This window comes from Pelodiscus sinensis, chromosome 7 (genome assembly GCF_049634645.1).
Source record: "Pelodiscus sinensis isolate JC-2024 chromosome 7, ASM4963464v1, whole genome shotgun sequence".
NCBI classification, from domain to species: domain Eukaryota; kingdom Metazoa; phylum Chordata; order Testudines; family Trionychidae; genus Pelodiscus; species Pelodiscus sinensis.
Window position 1 is genome coordinate 26,587,684 of NC_134717.1, and position 19,101 is coordinate 26,606,784.

Genomic DNA, 19,101 nt, shown 5'->3' on the forward strand with positions numbered 1-19,101 from the left:
GGGTAGTCCCCAGATGACCCGGGCTCCACATGGCATGCAGCACAGCATGGAGCCTGGATTCAGCAGGGAACTTTGAGTGCCCTGCGTACCCTGGGCTCCATGGCTTTGAAATGCACAAGAGCCCCCGCTGGGGTATACATGGGCTGTACGCGGAGCACGCAGAGCCTCAGCAGCGGCTCTTGTACATTTCAAAGGAGGAATGCGGAAGTGCCTAGCGACTAGTTGAGTAGTCGATGGAAATTCCATTGACTACTACTCAACTAGTCAATTAACCATAATTTAACATCCTTACTCTGGAGTGTACAGCGCACCACTCCGGCAATGATTCTTCAGGGCCCAGGGCTCCAGCCACTGTTACTGTTGCTGCAGTAGCAGCAGCTGAAGCTGGGAGCTCTATGCACTTTCAAAGTGCCAGGCCCTAGGGCAATTCCCTCCTTTGTCCCTTCCTCCCCTTCTGTGTTGGTGGGCCTGGGCCCATGAAGAATAAACAAGGGCCTAATTAAAATCTGATTGATTAGCTTTGTGAGTTACACAAAATTTGCAAACAGCAAAGTTAAATAAGCACATTTATTCAAGCTACTTTTACCAGTTTAATTTAGGCTGATTGTTGTGTTCTGGGTTGGAGAAGGGTAAAATATGGGGTGAATTTACTGTATGCCAGGAGAGCTACACCAGCTGGAGGAGTGCTGTTGTCATACTATTATTCAAAAACTAAAAACTTATTCCATGAAACAATGACTTGGAGAACTCATAACAATGGTGAGTCAAGTACTTTTTCTTGTGTGGTGGTTGTTGGTCTTACAAGATGCTTGGTATCCTCCCACACAGAACAGTGCGGTAGGTGGCTAGAGATGCCAAAACATACAAAGCAAAATCACGTTGTGGCATGTCCATAGCTGAACAGCAAGTGGGGTAACAAGAAGTCATGTAGACTAACAGAACCAATGAATACGCCACAAACCTATGCCTGTCTTTCGGGCAATCCCATCCATAATACACCATAGTAGCACACCACGGGCATGTCTACACCCGGGAGTTATTTCCAAGTAACTCCCCTTATTTTGAAATAACAAGGCGAGTGCCCACACTAGCAAAGCTACTATTTTGAAATAATAACTTCTGCTTGTGAGGAGGAATAAGCTCACTTCAAAATAACTATTTTGGGATTTCAAAATAACCTAGACATAGGCCATGTGTATGTTGTGAGCCTGTTGTTTTTGGGGGATTTGAGGCACCAGACATTTCCCTCACCCCATTCACCTCTGGAGACATTTGCAATACATTTCCTCATAAAGCACAACAGAGGGAAGCCTGTCACTGCACAATTCACCAGTGCAATAGTAATTTAAAAATTGTGAACAGTGAGATATAAGAATTCCACCATCATTGTCTTGACTGAGACCTTTCCCATATTGTAGGAATAGTTCCTTAGACCCATAAATAGTAGCAGAAATTTCCCTGCTGAATGGATTAGGTTATGACTGTGCATTTTAGAAAGAGATCTGTTTATTAAAACAGTCAAAGGCTTCTGTTCAGTCTCAGCTAGGCAGGCAACGTTTTTTGCATGCACACTCGGAACTATACTGATTTATGACAACAGAGAGGTTAGCCCTGTAGGTTTGGGGCAGGTAATATGGATTGGGTTGAGTCTCCCACTCTGAGTGGGCAGCTTCATCTCTAAATCATATACTTCTAGGGGTTTGACTTTAAAACAAATATCCTTGCACTGTGCATGTGAATGTTGTCAGTTGTTGAATCTTGTAGTTGCCTAAAATGGATACTGCTATAAAGCATCACATACCAGGCCTGTACACAAGAATTTCTGGGGGGAGGAGGGGTGGCTGCCCTACCCCTACAGCACAGCCCTGCCCTTAGCCTCGCTCCTGGAGGGGGGAAATCAGCCCCAGCCTTCCCCCAGCAGGCCAGAGCATGGGGGAGGGAGGCTGGGACAATGAGCTTCACGCTTATTTGGAGGCTCATTCGGGGCGAGGGGGGTGCATTCACACCCTTCCCCCTCCCCCGAGAACAGACCTGCATTTTGCTACAGCAGATAGAAAAGCAGAAAACGCCTCAGAGTGTTCCTCTCAACTAGAATCTCAGCTTTAGGAACTTTTAAAGCTCTGCTGTTTATCTTTTAGGGAAAAGAAATTCTACCCACAGACCATGTGGGGTTGGTATTTGTAACTTTACCTAATTCTTTATTGTCAGTTGTAGCCATCAATTGGGCTCAGGGGTGGTCCAAAATAGTTCATTATTTTTTTCCAACAGAAAATTGGGTTTTTGACTACATGACTATTTTTGTAGAAGGTGTCTATTGTGAGATTTAGCTGTCTGTTGGGCAAGATTTGAGATCTTTGAGTGGAAAGTACTATAGAGCTATAACATGTTAGTAATATTGGGCCAAATTCCTGAGCAACAGGTCACTTTCCTAATTTCTAACATGATATTTACACCTACATTAAATAGTGTTTCAACCTAGTAAAGTGAAATCTAAAGTAGGGAGCCCCATGATGAATCTTTCATTATCTCCACCCCAAAAGCTGTGAAATTCTAGGTAATCAAGTACAATGATAAAGTATTATCTCCTTTCAATGGCATTCCCTCTTTCCTGTGAAGATTCTTCTTTGCATCATGTTCCATAGAAGCTCCAGTTTCCACTTACTGTTCATCGCTAATACTTTGTTGTAGTATGTGCGCCTACTAGCCATTAGTGTTCACATACAGTGTTAGTCACATCCTAAATATAGACTTTCATTTAAAGCATTATTATACTTAGAACGAACAGAAACTCCACCAAATAACAGTTGACATGAAAAAGAACTGGAAATTAAAATATTAATTATTTGGAGAGTGTTCATATGAAGAATAATATAACAAAGGGACTTGCTCTTGCTATGCACTCCAATTCAGCACATGCTTAACTTTGAACTCATTGGCGTCAATATGACTACTTGTACATGAACTTGGGGAGCTGGGGCCTTTTTCAAGTTCACATCTTTCTGAAAGCATGACCAAAATTAGTCCTATTCTCTAGAAGGTGATGTCGCCCTTCTTGCATAGCTTTACATAGTAAATTCTCTCTGTAGCTTTGTACAAATTTCCTTATAAAATGAAACAATAGGGCATTATTTTCTGAAATACTTTTCTCCAAAGTTAAACATATTACTTTTCCTAAAAGCTTTTCCTGCCTGTTGGGCTCTGCAGGTTTAGAGAGATTACCTTCTCGGTGAAGCGTGACATCTGTTCGCATGAAATTTCAGTCTTATAATCCTGTTAGATTGTCATAGTAAGAATTTGCTGTGATTAGATCATTCTAGTCATGCACCTCTTGAAATGACATTTTAAGTTTTACTGAAAAAAGCAAAGACTTGCAACTGAAGTACCGTTGTTTTAAGGGAACTGCAGCAATTCTTTGAAGTTAATGGACCCCACCATCTTGCAACTGTTGTTGAACATGGCCATGTGTTCCAGGCAACCTGCAATACCTACATGCCAGAGATCTGAAGGTCAGACCCAGGGTTTCTTCCATGTGATGTCATAACCTCTGAAAGAGAAACCTTGCAGAGTTAATGACACCACTGGGGCATTTCCTGCCCCCTCTGTGATTATCAAGGGGAAGGGCCTGACTCATTAATAAAAGAACTTTGGTAATACTACAGCTAGTTTTCTGTGAAATGTTTTTCTTGGAAAATGCTGATTTTGCAATGTATTTGCCATTTCAATTTTTTTAAAGTTTTTTAGACTTGTGTAATGCTCCACTCCAATGTTTTTTAAATGAAAATTTCCTTTTCTTTTTTTCAAATGATGTTTTATTTAGAAATATAAGTTAATGTATCAAAAAATAAATATAAACAAAAGATGGACATCCATACAAATTCGGAAAAATAAACATTTTGAGTTACTCAATCTGAATTTTTTCAGATTTTTAGTTTATGAACATTTTGGACATCTTTGCTTTTTTGTCCTGATTTGGGTTGGGAATTATTTTTGATGTCTCAAAGATTCTCAAAGGAAGGGAAAACTGCTTCTCATCCAGCTCTGGTTAACACATGTTTTTCATTTTTTAATATACAGAGGTAGATTTGCACCTTCCAATTTAGATATTGACTTTCCAGAGTGTGATTTGTTTCTTTCTTGACTTATGGTGTTTTCTAGCCATTGTCCTCAAAGCTGGTGTTTGCTCGTAGCAGAGGAGAAGGGGAAAGGCCATCCAGTCTCAAAGTTCCTAAAGGGCCACAGGGAAATCTAGTGTGAGGTCTAAAACATTCACATAATCTTGCATCTCCTTATTGCTCTGAGCCCTTCCCCCCCCCCCCCCCCCCCCGACAGCACTGCTTCCTCTGAATACGCTGCCATTTGATGGTAGTTATAATTAACACGTAAGGAGCAAGTCACGTTCCATGATGTATTTTTACAAGCAAAACTGCAAAGATTTTGTGTAAGAGGCAGGTAGGTGTCTCAATGAGGCCCAGAAAAGCAGCTGGACTTCAAAATCATCACGAGGATGGAGTCAGAAAGGAGACTGGTAGTCAGAGAGAAAGGGAGAAGCAATTCTGACCAAATGGAAAGAGAGATCAAAGAGTCAATGGTCAACAAAAGGGAGACAAATTGGTTACTAACTGGGAAAGGTATGAAGCAGTCACTAGAGGCCAGGGATGGGAAAGGATAAGGCCACAGCAGACAGTTGTAGCTGGTACAGTGGTGATCTTTTTCTCATGAAGTGTCATAGTTTTCTGAAAAAGCTGGGATCCATCACTTAGAAGATGCCTAACAGTTTCCTATGCAAAGTAGCCACCTAGGTAGCTAGATAATGTTAGCTGCTGAAACCTAAAGCCTAAGATTCATCTAAAACCTGAGATGAACAGGTAAAAAAGAACCTAATAATATGGATAACAAAAAAGCAGAAAATCTGATTAGATAGGCAAGCAAGCCTAATCTGAAAATGACTATTTCTCCTGAAATAGCCTGTGCTATTCATAGTCCTGTTGCATCTGGCAGCCAGTCTATAAAAGCTTTCAGCTCGTTCTTCCATCGTTTTTATTGAGCAGTCTTGAATTTCTGTCAAAATCAGCCTGTGGTAATTGTGGTTTTGTTACAAAATGGCAAAGGCAATATGATCTTTGTGGCTGGGGCGCATAAATATGTTTGGATTCCTAATCTCATCCTGCCGCAGGCATGGCACATACTGTAACAGGATCATCTGGAAGAACAGCAGTCTTGGAATACAGCTGTGGTTAAAACCCAGGCCCTAATGGGCCAACTAGTATTTTTAATCAGGTCCCATGAAATAAGAGTTGGGGACCACTAGATGAGCATTTCAAAAAGTAGTTTTTTGCTTTGTGTAAAGGGTTAACTAAAACTGGAAATGAATCAAGCCCATTTGATCAGCAGTTTTCTTCATCAAATTGTAAGTATTTTGGTCCATCTAAAATGTATCATTAATAGAAAATAACCTATTGTGATGGGTTCAGTCACAGCAGTCCCTTTGAGACTGTCACTTGATGTACTGAAATACCACTGAGCCCAACTACTAGCCCTCTGGGGTACCCCACCTTGCTGTCCTACTGAGCCAGACCCTCCAGTCTGCCCCAGCACTGGCATGGAGTTGGGGTCATGGCTCACAGCAGAGCAATACAGACACTGAGCTCAGTTCAGCTCTGAGAAGGCTAAGGCTACATCTAGATGCGTAGATGCTTTCAGAAAAGCGGATGTGTTCTTTCGCCATCCCTGTAAACCTTGTTTCACAAGGAAGGGATGGCTCGAAAGAGAAGGTTTTTCTAAAATGTGGTGGTTCATAATTTGCGTAGCTTTTTCCGACTTTTCTTTGTAATGTAGACCTAGCCTCAGTTAAAGGGATCTGACTCAGCACCAAGGTGCACAGCCCCAGTAGGACCAGAACCCCAGAAAAATCTGTCTTACTCTGCAGAAAGTTTTATAGAGAGCAAGCTCATAAAGTTCACCCCCTTTGTCAATGAAGGAGAGGTAAGCACAGCTCTTTCCCCCCACAGGGAACAGTTTGTTTGTTTGTTTGTTTGTTTAAAATATTTTTACCCCATCTCTCTATTTAAAATATTCAAGACGACTTACAAATGTTTTTAAAACACAATATAAATATATATTTCAACAATTAAAATATGAGACCCTAGGGGACATAAAATCTTCTAAGACATCTCAAGAGGAGGGACACACACACACACACGTGCACACAGACTCAAATACCAATAAAAGCATGAATAAAAAGGGTAGCTGAGGCTTGGCACTGAAAACAATGCTAGTGTTGGCACCAGGAAAATATCCCAGGGGAAAGAATTCCACAGGTTGGGAGCAAAAGCTGAGAAGGTCTTGCTCCACGTAGATGTTAATCTTATCTTCACAAGTGAAGGAACATGGAGCAAAGCCTCCCCAGCTGACCTCAATCCCCGGGCAGGTTCATATGGGAGAAGACGGTCCTTCAGATGCTCCAGTCCCAACCCATTTAGGGCTTTATAGGTCAGAACCAACTTAAATTGTGCCCGGAAACATATCAGAAGCCTGTGCAGCTGCCGGAGCACCGGCATAATGTATTCTGTATAATGAGTATTAGTTAAAACTCAAGCAGATGCATTCCAGACCAGTTGAAGTTGTCAAAGGCTCTTCAGAGGCAGCCCCACATAAAGCACATTGCAATAAACCAATCAAGCTGTAACAAGAGCATAGATCACTGTGGCCAAGTCATGCTTGTTCAGGAAGGGCAGATCAGCCGAAACTGCCCAAAAGCACTCTTGGCCACCAAAAAACTTTGGTTCTCAAACGTTAAAAAAGAGTCCACAAGGACTCTCAAGCTGCATACCTGTTCTTTCAGGGGTAGCATAACCCTGTATAGAAAAGATACCACACCACATTCCTGAACAGATGGCTTCCTGATCGAGTTTTTTACACTAGGTTTATTAATAAACAAAAAGAGATTTTTATTAAGTATAAAATGTATGATTTAAGTGGTTGCAAGTAATAGCAGACAGATCAAAATAAGTTACTATGAAAAATAAAATAAAACATGCCAGCTAAGCCTAATACTCTAAGAAACTTGTTACATGCAATTTCTTTCCCTAACAATGAGAAGTCATGTGGCACGTTCTAGACTAACAGATTTATAGGAGCATAAGTGTATGCTCCTATAAATCTGTGAGGGTATGTCTACACTTATAGCCTATTTCAGAATAGGGCTGCAAATGTAGGCATTCGGAATTGCAAATCAAGCCCGGGATTTAAATATCCCGTGCTTGATTTGTATCTTCTTAGCCGGGCGCCATTTTTTGAAATTTACAAGCCCGGAATAACTGCCCGCCTCTACATGCGGCAGTGAAACGGGCGTTCGAAATAAAGCCCTATTTCGAACTACCTGTTATTCCTTCTGCAATGAGGTTTAACAGGTAGTTCGAAATAGGGCTTTATTTTGAATGCCTCTTTCACTGCCGCATGTAGAGGTGGGCAGTTATTCCGGGCTTGTAAATTTCAATAAATAAATAAATAAATAAATAAATAATGAAAAAGGCGCCCAGCTGGGAAGATGCAAATCAAGTGTGGGATATTTAAATCCCGGGCTTGATTTGCAGTTCCGAATTCCTACATTTGCAGCTCTATTCTGAAATAGGCTGCAAGTGTAGACATACCCTTAGTCTATAAGGTGCCACAGGACTTCTCATTGTTCTTGCAGATTCAGACTAACACGGCTACCCCTTTGATACTTACCCTAAAAGTAATTCTAATAATCCTTTCTCACAAGCTGGGAATTTTCCCAATTTGGGCCTGGTTCTTCCCCTGTGCAGCTCCAGGTGTTTGCAGCGGACATCTGAGAGGTAAACAGGGGTGTCCTGGTGTCTGGGAGCAGCTCTATTGTTTGGTTTCTCATCTTTATATCTTTGTTGCCAAAGATGAGAATCATTTGTGTTCACTTTACACTTTTCACACTTACAATGGAAAAGTATGGCATCCAAAATGGGTTCCAATGTCAGGTGACCTAGCCATGTGTCTTAGAATCATAGAATCATAGGACTGGAAGGGACCTCGAGAGGTCATCGAGTCCAGCCCCCCGCCCTCAAGGCAGGACTAAGCTCCGTCTACACCATCCCTGACAGATGTCTATCTAACCTGTTCTTAAATATCTCCAGAGAGGGAGATTCCACCACCTCCCTGGGCAATTTATTCCAATGTTTGACCACCCTGACAGTTAGGAATTTTTTCCTAATGTCCAATCTAAACCTCCCCTGCTGCACTTTAAGCCCATTACTCCTTGTCCTGTCCTCAGAAACCAAGAGGAACAAATTTTCTCCTTCCTCCTTGTGACACCCTTTTAGATATTTGAAAACCCCTATCATGTCCCTCCTTAATTTTCTTTTTTCCAAACTAAACAAGCCCAGTTCATGAAGCCTGGCTTTATAGGTCATGTTCTCTAAACCTTTAATCATTCTTGTCGCTCTTCTCTGTACCCTTTCCAATTTCTCCACATCTTTCTTGAAATGTGGCACCCAGAACTGGACACAGTACTCCAGCTGAGGCCTAACTAGTGCAGAGTAGAGCGGCAGAATGACTTCACGAGTTTTGCTTACAACACACCTGTTGATACAACCTAGAATCATATTTGCTTTTTTTGCAACAGCATCACACTGTTGACTCATATTCAACTTCATATTCATATTCTAGGGGTCATATTCACTATGACCCCTAGATCCCTTTCCGCCATGCTCCTTCCTAGACAGTCGCTTTCCATCTTGTATGTATGGAACTGATTGTTCCTTCCTAAGTGGAGCACTTTTCATTTCTCTTTATTAAACTTCATCCTGTTTACCTCTGACCATTTCTCTAACTTGCTAAGGTCATTTTAAATTATGTCCCTATCCTCCAAAGAAGTTGCAACCCCACCCTGTTTGGTATCATCTGCAAACTTAATAAGCGTACTCTCTATCCCAATATCTACATCATTGACGAAGATATTGAACAGTACGGGTCCCAAAACAGACCCTTGAGGAACTCCACTTGTTATCCCTTTCCAGCAGGATTTAGCACCATTAACAACAACTCTCTGACTACGGTTATCCAGCCAATTATGCACCCACTTTATTGTGGCCCTATCTAAGTTATATTTGCCTAGTTTATCAATAAGAATATCATGCGAGACCGTATCAAATGCCTTACTAAAGTCTAGGTATATGACATCCACCTCTTCTCCCTTATCCACAAGGCTCGTTATCCTATCAAATGGTCTTGGAAGGACCAACTATAGTCCAGGCTTACAGGAGAAGCAAGACTATTACTGATCATTGTCCTGAGTTCTGGGCCGTGAGGTTCCTTGACTACTAATAAGGCCCCACACTTAGCATGTCTAGATTAGTAAATTGGTTTATATTTCATATTTCTAACTTCAAATACAAGAATGATACATGCACACAAATGGAATTCATGCATTCAGTGGATTATCACTTTTCTAACTAAATGCTACAAGATGTATTTTGCATAAAGTATCCACAAGTTATGCATATTTATAAATATAATTCCACAAAGACTGTGGGGTGCAACACAACAGCTATTTATTTGCTAGCTGTTACAGAACATACTGTGGCAGGTATGGCTAACAAATGCATGCCTCCATTGCTGCCAAAGGCAAGTAATAGATCCAGAAATTTATTCTATTGGGGGAGCAATGATGAAATGAAACGTGAATATAATAAGAATCAATGTTAACATAGACTCAACACATAGCTACAATACAGTAGGTTTCAAATTAAATACCATGGTGATAAGCATCTCATAAAACCACAAATAGATTTGCTTTGGACCTGCCTTATTATTCATAATCATATGCAGGACGCGCCAAACCGCGCTGTCCGGCAATCTGCGCATGTGCGGATCGTTCTGTGCATGCACAGAACGCCCGAACCCGGGTCTTCCGGGTTGTAATCTACTCATCACGGGCGAGTAGATTGCATAGTTTGTCAAGCCCTGATCATATGCAATATACAATAACTATTTCGGTAGCTCAGCAGATGTGTGTTTTCTAGCTGTACCCACTGTAGACTGTTCTGCTGGAATCAGCAGGCTAATTCCTGAACTAACATTAAGAAATCACTATCTTTTTTCTCACGTAATGCTTTTAAATATTATTTACAATTTCAGGTGATCTTGGAAAATTGAGGAGCAGAACTCTGACACGTGTGTAACACTATTCATTAAAATGCATTAAAAAGTCTCAAAAATTAACCTATTTCCACATAGTTTTTAGCATAACCGCGACTATATCCTTGTGTGTTAGTAGCTCACAGAAATGCAAAAATTCCATTTTCATATGTTTCTGATGTGAAAATAGAAAATGTATTGCAACTGGAATAATATGAAATATTGTTCTTTTTGGGGGAGAGAGAGGAATAAGGGAGATATGGGTATATGTATTAAAGTTTTGTGTAAAAGTCCATGAAATAAAAGTTGTGAATTTCTCAGGGCCATTCTGTGAAACCATTACGAATGCAAGTACCAAGGCCTCAGGATTCATTTGAGTTTGGTCTCCTGTTTGAACACTAATGATCTCTGGCTGTAAATGCTCTGTTTAAATTCGCCAATTCACCTTGGCTATGTCTACACTGTGCATTGTTGCACGATAAGATATGCAAATGAGGCACGGGGATGAATATCGCCATGCCTCATTGCATACCTAATGAGCTGTCATTTTGTGGCACGGGCTTTTGCACAAGAAGGAACTGTCTATACAGCACAACAAAACCCCTCTTGCGCAGTGCCATTCGTCCTGAAAATAAGTGGCAGAACGGCTCTGTGCAAGAGAGGTTTTTTTGCGCAAGAAGGATATTAAATCCAGTGCCTCATTTGCATATCTTATTGTGCAACAATGCGCAGTGTAGACATAGCCTTTGTGTAAGACTGGCACAGAGGCTGAAATTATCTTACAGCAGATCCTGCTAGCTTGTCAGAGATGATGGGGCAGGGAATAGCTTGTTGCTGTGTTTGTACAGCATCTAGTACAATGGGGCCCTGCTCCATGGCTTGGGTTCATAAACACCTCCGCCCTATATATAAATAATATTAAAGGAGACGTCTTTTGAGTGGCATTGCAGAAGTGTTGCCATTAAGCATTTCTTTACATGACAATAAATAACACAGGGTTGGCCTGCATCAGCTGACTCAGGGCTCTGGGGCTGAAAAATCATTGCGTAGGTGTTCAGCATAGGTTGGAGGTTGTGTTACAGGACCTTATGTTTGGTTCCCAGTGATGGGTTGCAGCCCGAGCCCAAACAGTTACACAGTCATTTGTAGCCCCACAATCCTCACTTAGCCGATGGCAACAGCTGCTGCCAAGCCACAGCTCTTTTATCACTGAGTAGCCGTACCCTAATTCACAACAGAAGCTGGTTGCAGTCTTGGCTGATTTTATTTGTGGGATGTGCACACAGGGCACAATCCTGCAAAATGCCATGTTTGGAAACAAATCTTTGAGAAAACTTGTAGTAAATTGCAAACACCAACAGTGGAACTTACTGGTGGCCATGCTGGTTCTGCTGTGCTGGCCAAATTGGGATGAACAAAGGGAGAAAAAAACGCACCTTTCCACACCCACATTGTAAACTGCACTATGTGCAGTCTTCAGAGAGGAAAAAGGGGCACCTTATACCACATTATGCTTCTATACAGATATGTAAATTGAGGCATGAGCCAGCCTCAGTGAGCATAGTTTCCCTATCCTTACACATCACCTCTGAATTTTGCCTTTTATATCAAATCTTAAGGCAAGGATTCCTCTAATCGTTAGGGGGAGAAGGTAGGGGGAAAGGCATGGAGTAGGGACAGGGCAGGGCAGAGAAGGGGCGGGAAGAGGACAGAGAAAGGGTGGCGGTTTGGGGGAAGGGACGGAGCAGGGGTAGGGTGAAAGTGGGAAGAGGCAGGCCTGGGGTGAAGTAGGGGCAGGACCCTTCTCTGGGTGATGTGAGGAGTCACATGGGGTTCAGTTATGTGACTGCTGCCCCCCATTGTGTCCCTCTCCTGGGGTTCCACCCTATCCCCCTCCCCTGAGCAACACTCATGGGAACTTGTCGCCAATTCCCAGCTTCTGGCAGACAGAATCTAGAGACATCATCCCTTCCATCCTTGCCAATAGCCACTGATGGACCTATCTGTCATGAATTTAGCTAGTTCTTTTTTGATCCCTGTTGCTGAGTGTGTCCGGTATTTTCGCCTCCTGGCAGGGGAAAAAACCGCCCCAGAAAATACCAGACATTTTAGGTGTCCGGTATTTTCTGAATTTTTTTTTACCAGAAAGGAGGAGAAAATACCAGACTGTCTGGGTCGATACCGGACACCTGGCAACCCTACCTGTAGCCCTTTTCAAAAAATTGGCATCACATTATCTATCCTCCTATAATTTGTACAGAAGCTAATTTAAATGATCGGTTACAAGCCACATTAGTAGTTCTACAGTTTCACATTTGGGTTCCTTCAGAACTTTGGGTGATATCTTCTGGTCCTGGTGACATTACTTTTAATTTAGCAATTTGTTCCCAAACCTCCTCTACTAACACCTAGATCTGGTATAGTCCCTCAGATTTGTCACCTACAAAGAATGGCTCAGGTTTGGGAAGACCCCTTACATCCTCAGCTAAGACCAATGCAAAAAAAAATTCATTTCTTTTCTCTGCAATGGCTTTATCATCCCTGAGTGCTCCTTTAGAATCTCGATCGGCCAATGGCTTCCTGTTTTTGAAACATTTTTTTTTGCTATTATTTTTTGAGTCTTTGGCTAGCTGTTCTTCAAATTCTCTTTTGGACATCCTAATAATATTTTTACACTGTACTAGCCAAAGCTTCTGCTCCTTTCTATTTTCCTCAATTGGATTTAACTTCTGCTTTTTAAAGGATGCCTTTTTACCTCTCACTGCAAAGAACTTGACTTCTGGTGGCACTGGGTCATGCATTTGTGGGTAAGAGAGAGGGGAGACCCTTTGGCCAAGATAAACTCAGGATTACTGCAGCAGTGGGGGATTGGGGTGAGGAACAAGAGAGGCCTTGAACAGGAAGGAGACTGGAATTTGCCCCCTTGCTGAACATTGTCACAGACAAGATCTCAGTTCTTGTCTTCATGAATCTTTATGGTCTTTGCATGACCTACTGAAAGCTGTCCTAAAGCTCTGGGATGGGGACCATGGTTGACAGCTGTGGCAGAATGGAACCGTCTGTTATGCAGGTAATGTTTGTCTATTCAGGTGCTTTATGAGGGATGAAGCTGAGGGAGGGAGTTCAAGAGCAGAACCAATTTCAGCAGGATCTAACAACCATCACAAGTCTCACTACTTCGCATTTCAAGTACAATGCACACTTTGTTGATCCAGCCTGCCCTTAAAAACGTAACACTACATATTTTTAAAATCCACATGCAGTTTTTCCTATAGATAGAAGAAAGAGAATCAAGCATACTATGTTAGTTATATTGCTTAATGCACTATTGGAAGGCATTCAGATACCACATGTTGGATGTAATAACTGAACATGAACAGCATTTATGGAACAATATATTAATTTCCGTTTATCCAACTACAAATTGTGTATGGCCACAGTGGTCTAAACTAAGTATACAATAATAGAAATATATACATACATCTTTTTAACATGCATGGACGTTTCACTTACAGGCCAGCCAGCACTCAGGGACTTTTGAATCTTGCCAGTGACTCAATGAATCTGCATTTACCAATAATAGCAGTGGTATAAAAGACATCTTAATGGCTCCCTCACATGAGAGTTAAAGCTGAATTTGTATTTTAAAATTGCTTTGAGATCTTTGGTTCCGTGCTAGGTAAGTGCAATGTATTTTTTATTATTTTTATGTTTCTAAAGAGTATGAGCAATATTCTACAAAGCAACCCAGGAAAATATCAGACATACTTGTCATGCCTAATTTGTAAAATGTTTGGTCTTATCTAAATCCATTGAAATCAGTGGTCATCTTTCCACAGCAGGCTTTGGAGGAACCCACTATTTGTTTAGGGCCCAGTGCTGAATTTTTGGTAGACAGATGTGTAGGAATTCTGTCTGCAGCGATACTATCCCAAGCTGTAGTCTTGAGAGAATTTATAAACTAATGAGCAGCAAGCCTTGATAGAAGATCTCCAAAGAAAATTCAGGTGCTGCTGAAGCAATGTTAGTGATGTAATACTTTGGGAATGTAAAAAAACCAGTTATCACCAAGTATTTGATTTTGAGTTTGGGTATCTGGTGTAGCAGAAAGATATGCACAAACTCATACATTTAGCTTTCTTTTGTTTAGACAGCTGGGCCTTATTCTAGCAGCTGCTCTTCCTCAGAGCTGGAATATCCTATACGTGCTGATCTCTTGTGCACCTTTTCACATGCTACCATACTAAGGCCTGGTCTACACTACAATGGAAGGCAAAAGTAAGCTATGCAACTCCAGTTATGCAAATTGCATACCTGGAATTGATGTATCTTACATTGTTTTTGTGCCATCCACACACTGGAAGGCCAGCAGGAGCAAATGCTCCCATTAGCTTCCCTTATTTCTCGCGAGTAGGAATACAGGCGCTGATGGGGGCACCCTCTGAGTCTGATGTAGCGGGAAGATTGACTGGGACAGTGTTGATCTTCCACGTAGTATAGACATGCCCTAAGTTCAGCTTTTAAGGTATAATACCCACTTTTAGCTCTAACCATGGCCCTCTTTTACATAATGACAAAGTGCATTTTAAGTACTCAAAATAGAAGGGTTGTATCTCACATATAACCAAGCAATACAAAATATCAGATAAATAATGTAATGATCTTTTTGTCTCCATTGATTGACTCTTGTTTTATACTGAGATTGTAAGCAATTTTGGGGGGTGAGGAACCCCCGAGATTGTGTTGCTTCCCTGTGTTTGTATAGTGGCTACCACAATGGGATCCTGCTCCATAGGGCTGACACAAAACATATAGCAAAATGATATACAGGAGAACTTCAGAGTTAGCAACTCACTGGTCAGCCAAATACCTCATTTGGAAAGAGAAACAGGCTCCAGCGTCAAATAAGAAAATCCTGTACAGTACTCTTAAAAATAAAGGGGCCATTTTGACAAGCTAAGGAAACTGTCCCTTGGCTTGTTTGTTTCAATTTACTTAAAAGGGTCAAATGCAGCATTTTTCTTCTGCACAGTGATGTTTCAAAGTTGTATTCAATCAATGTTCTAAGCTTTTAAAAGAACCAATATATTCAGCATTATGAACATTTCAGCATTAGGAACAAACTCCACTCCTGAGGTGCTCATAATGCTGAAATTCTACTGTACTCAATGATTTAAATCAACTTTATTCAAATGCATTGAATTCACCAGCCCACAGGTAGCAGCCAATACTGTGGGATCTACACTGTGCTGGGTCAATGGAACACAGTCTCCCATCAATTGACCTTACTCGTCTCTCTCGGGGTGGAGTAGACGGGCCAACTAGAGAGCTATCTGCAGTCAATTTGGTGAGTCTCAATAGAATTGCAAAGTGATCACCAGTGCATCAATCTGGCTATAGTATAGACATAGCTTTAGTGTGGAGTCGCAACTATAGTTGTGGAGCGAAGTAGCTATGGGGAGAACTTGTAAAATGGGACTTGTTCCATTTGTTTTACTACTGTGACAATATTTCATGGAAACTAAATATGGATCAGTTACAGCCTTAACAAGTGTTGGAGTCCAGGCATATTCCAGTAGGGCTGTCTGTTCTTCCAAGCAAACTTCCTCCCATCACAACTCCTAATTTCAAAGGCTTGTTGAAGCTTTGATACCAGATGCATTTAGTTCCATAATAGCGCCAACTGATGTCTTGCCCCTGATAGTTTCAGTTGTGCAGGATTGTGCTGCATTGCCACCACCATATTATCCCCACAGAATGCAAAAACCAGTGGTGCTACTGAACTTAGCAATTCACTAACAAAACAATTTGCATTTCAACGCAGAATAATCCCTTGCATTTTAAGAATTCACAGTAGGCTACCTACCACTTTTGTTGGGGGTATGTAATTTTGTTAACCCTATAAATGTTAATGTGTGTATTTTTGGAGACCATCTTAAAATAGGAAGGAAGAATGAGAGGCCGTCTTTCTTTAAATGTTTAAGTACTTCCTCATCCCCAGAGCAATGCCTTACTTTCATGTTTTCAGTTTTGCTGACTGAACAAAGCAATTCCAGTTGACAGCTGAATTTCCATCAACTCCCTCCAAGTTTGTGTCTCCTTTTCATTTGGGTTCAAATATTGCAATCCCTCCTTCTGCACAGAACCCCAAGGTGGCCTTCTGTAAAGGAGAAACGTCCCAGAGCCCAGGCTCCAACATGAACCCAAATGTTGCAACATAGCAATTACACAGTCCTATAACCTGAGCCCTGCAAACCTGTGTCAGCTGACATGGGACAGCCATGTGTTTCACTGAAGTTTAGATGTACCTTAAAAGGCCTTCCTTATGTCAGAGTTCCATTGTGCTAAGTGCTAACCACCATATAATCACCTCCTGCCTCATATTATTTAGCTTAATTTTAAAATTTTGGAATGAACTACCCTCCCCACAACAATTACCTTAATCTGTGCTCTCACAGATTTTGATTCAACAAAACTTTCATGTTTATCTGGTGGACAAAAACCCATGGCTGTGTCTAGACTGGCAAGTTTTTCCGCAAAATCATCTGCATGGAACATCTACACTGGCCGCTTGAATTTCCGCAAAAGCACTGACGATCTCATGTAAGATCGTCAGTGCTTTTGCGGAAATACTATGCTGCTCCCGTTCGGGCAAAAGTCTTTTTCTGAAAAACTTTTGCGCAAAAGGGCCAGTGTAGACAGCACAGTACTGTTTTCCGCAAAAAAGCCCCGATCGCGAAAATGGCGATCGGGGCTTTTTTGTGGAAACGCGCATCTAGATTGGCCACGGACGCTTTTCCGCAAAAAGTGCTTTTGCGGAAAAGTGTCCTGCCAATGAGACGCGCTTTTCCGAAAATGCTTTTAACGAAAAACTTTTCCGTTAAAAGCATTTCCGGAAAATCATGCCAGTGTAGACGTAGCCCATGTGTGTAGCAGCCTTATCATGGTCTATCTGTACTGCTGGGAAAAGGTAGCTAGTGGGGAAAACATACACACCAATATATTTTATTTGTTCATATTAGAAATTTCTGTCAATCTCCCCATAATTTAGAAAACAAAATTAGTATCCTGACTTTAGATTTATATCAAATCAATTTAAATATGAAACAGCTTATAGGACACCAAATTATTTGCATGATAATATGACTTAAAATAGATTCATCTAAGTTAACGCAAGCTTTTTCACTATAGACAAATTGACTGGCTAATAGACTTTAGATATGTTCACAGGTCTAGTTTTACACAAGTTACAAGGAGAGAGTAATTAACCTTAGAGAGGCTGCCTTCAAGGCTTTCTCTGCTTTGGGTCAGATACTTGGAATAGTCTAAAATTACAAACTTGCCTTCTCTCAGTTTTATTAACTACAATATCTGCTGTTGAGTGACATCTCAATTAGCAGTGAAGGGCAACAGGCCTGAAATCAAGATGTCAGACAGAAAAGGGCCTCTCTCCATGTAGATGTATCCTTTGACCTTTCAGATATTTTAAGGGTATTTTTTTAACTCGGGTGTTGGGTGTGGAGAATAGAATGCTTTACCATTTATGCTCCTGTGAATAAGAGCTGTTCGGGTTATTTTTCCTGATCTCTTCAAATATATAGATGGAAACACTAATTTGATTGACAACCTTCAGGTTCCTGTGTAAAAGCATAGTATGAAAGTGAACGAGGATATTAATGAAAGGTTTAAAGACTTAGCTCATGTGAAGCAGTTGATGCAATTTATTTGATATTACATTTCAAAGCTTTATTACATCAGTATTTTTATTCACACCCTCTATATGACATGTGAGTAAAATGAGTTTGTATAGAATAATTGCTAGTGAAAGATTAAATTAAATTAAATTAAAAGATTTTCTATCTTACAAGTTTTATGTCTGGTTAAATGAGGCTGTTACACCATGGTAGATACTGGGCAACTCCAATAAAATCAGTGTAAAGGCGCATAGGATCTGGCCTGAACTTTTTTTGGCACATTATTAACCTGCTATAAATGCCCACCTAAGTCCATTGCTCGTTAGAGGACTGAGTGAACAAGTGAATTTTGTGCTGTGCCCTGTAGATTTTGCACTGTGCAGTCTAAATTGATGCTGGCATAACTCAGGTCACATCTACACTTACTCCGAGTGATGATCCGGAGATTGATCTTCCAGCATTAAATGTAATGGGTTTAGTAATGACAAGGGATGTTGACATGTCAACTATGTGATTTTAAATCTTCTCAACTACACACATTTTCACCGGCCCTCCTGCTGCCTCTCAGAGGCAGCAAGGTGTGTGGGGAGAAGCAAGAGCTGGTGCTGGGAGGAGCTGGCTTAAAAGTACTGCTACAGCAGCACAGCGGGTTGGGCAGATGCGGCTGCCACTAAGCAGCCTCTGTCCACAGCAAGCTTGGGCCCGCTGCAGACAGAGGCTGGTCCCCTGCAGCAGTCCCTGTCTGTGCAGGGTCCAAGTTTGGACCACCTTTGGACGGGGCTTCTGCCTCCCCATTAGAGGCAGCAGCATGAAACGGCAAGCAGCTGGCTGGTGTGGGGAGCTGGTTTTTAAACCGGTTCCCCTTCTGGACCAACTGCCACCTGGCACCCTGTGCTGCTGTCTCAGAGAGGCAGCAGGAGGGGCAGTGAAAATGTGTGTAGTTGAGAAGATTTAAAATCACATAGTTGACATGTCAACATCCCTTGTCATTACTAAACCCATTACACTCAGAGAGGCAGCAGCACAGGGTGGCAGGAGGCTCCCCAGTAGCACGGCCAGAGCACATCAGCTGCTGGCGCTGCCCTCGGGGACTATAGAATAGTCAAGTAACCAATAAGAATTCATGCAGTTACTCAACTATTCAATTAACTAGATATCTAACATCCCTAGTAAGGATTTTCTAAATTGACTGTTGATGAAGCTCCCATTGCTCCACTGGGCCACGAGGAGAAAGAAAAGTCAACAGGAGAGTTTTTAC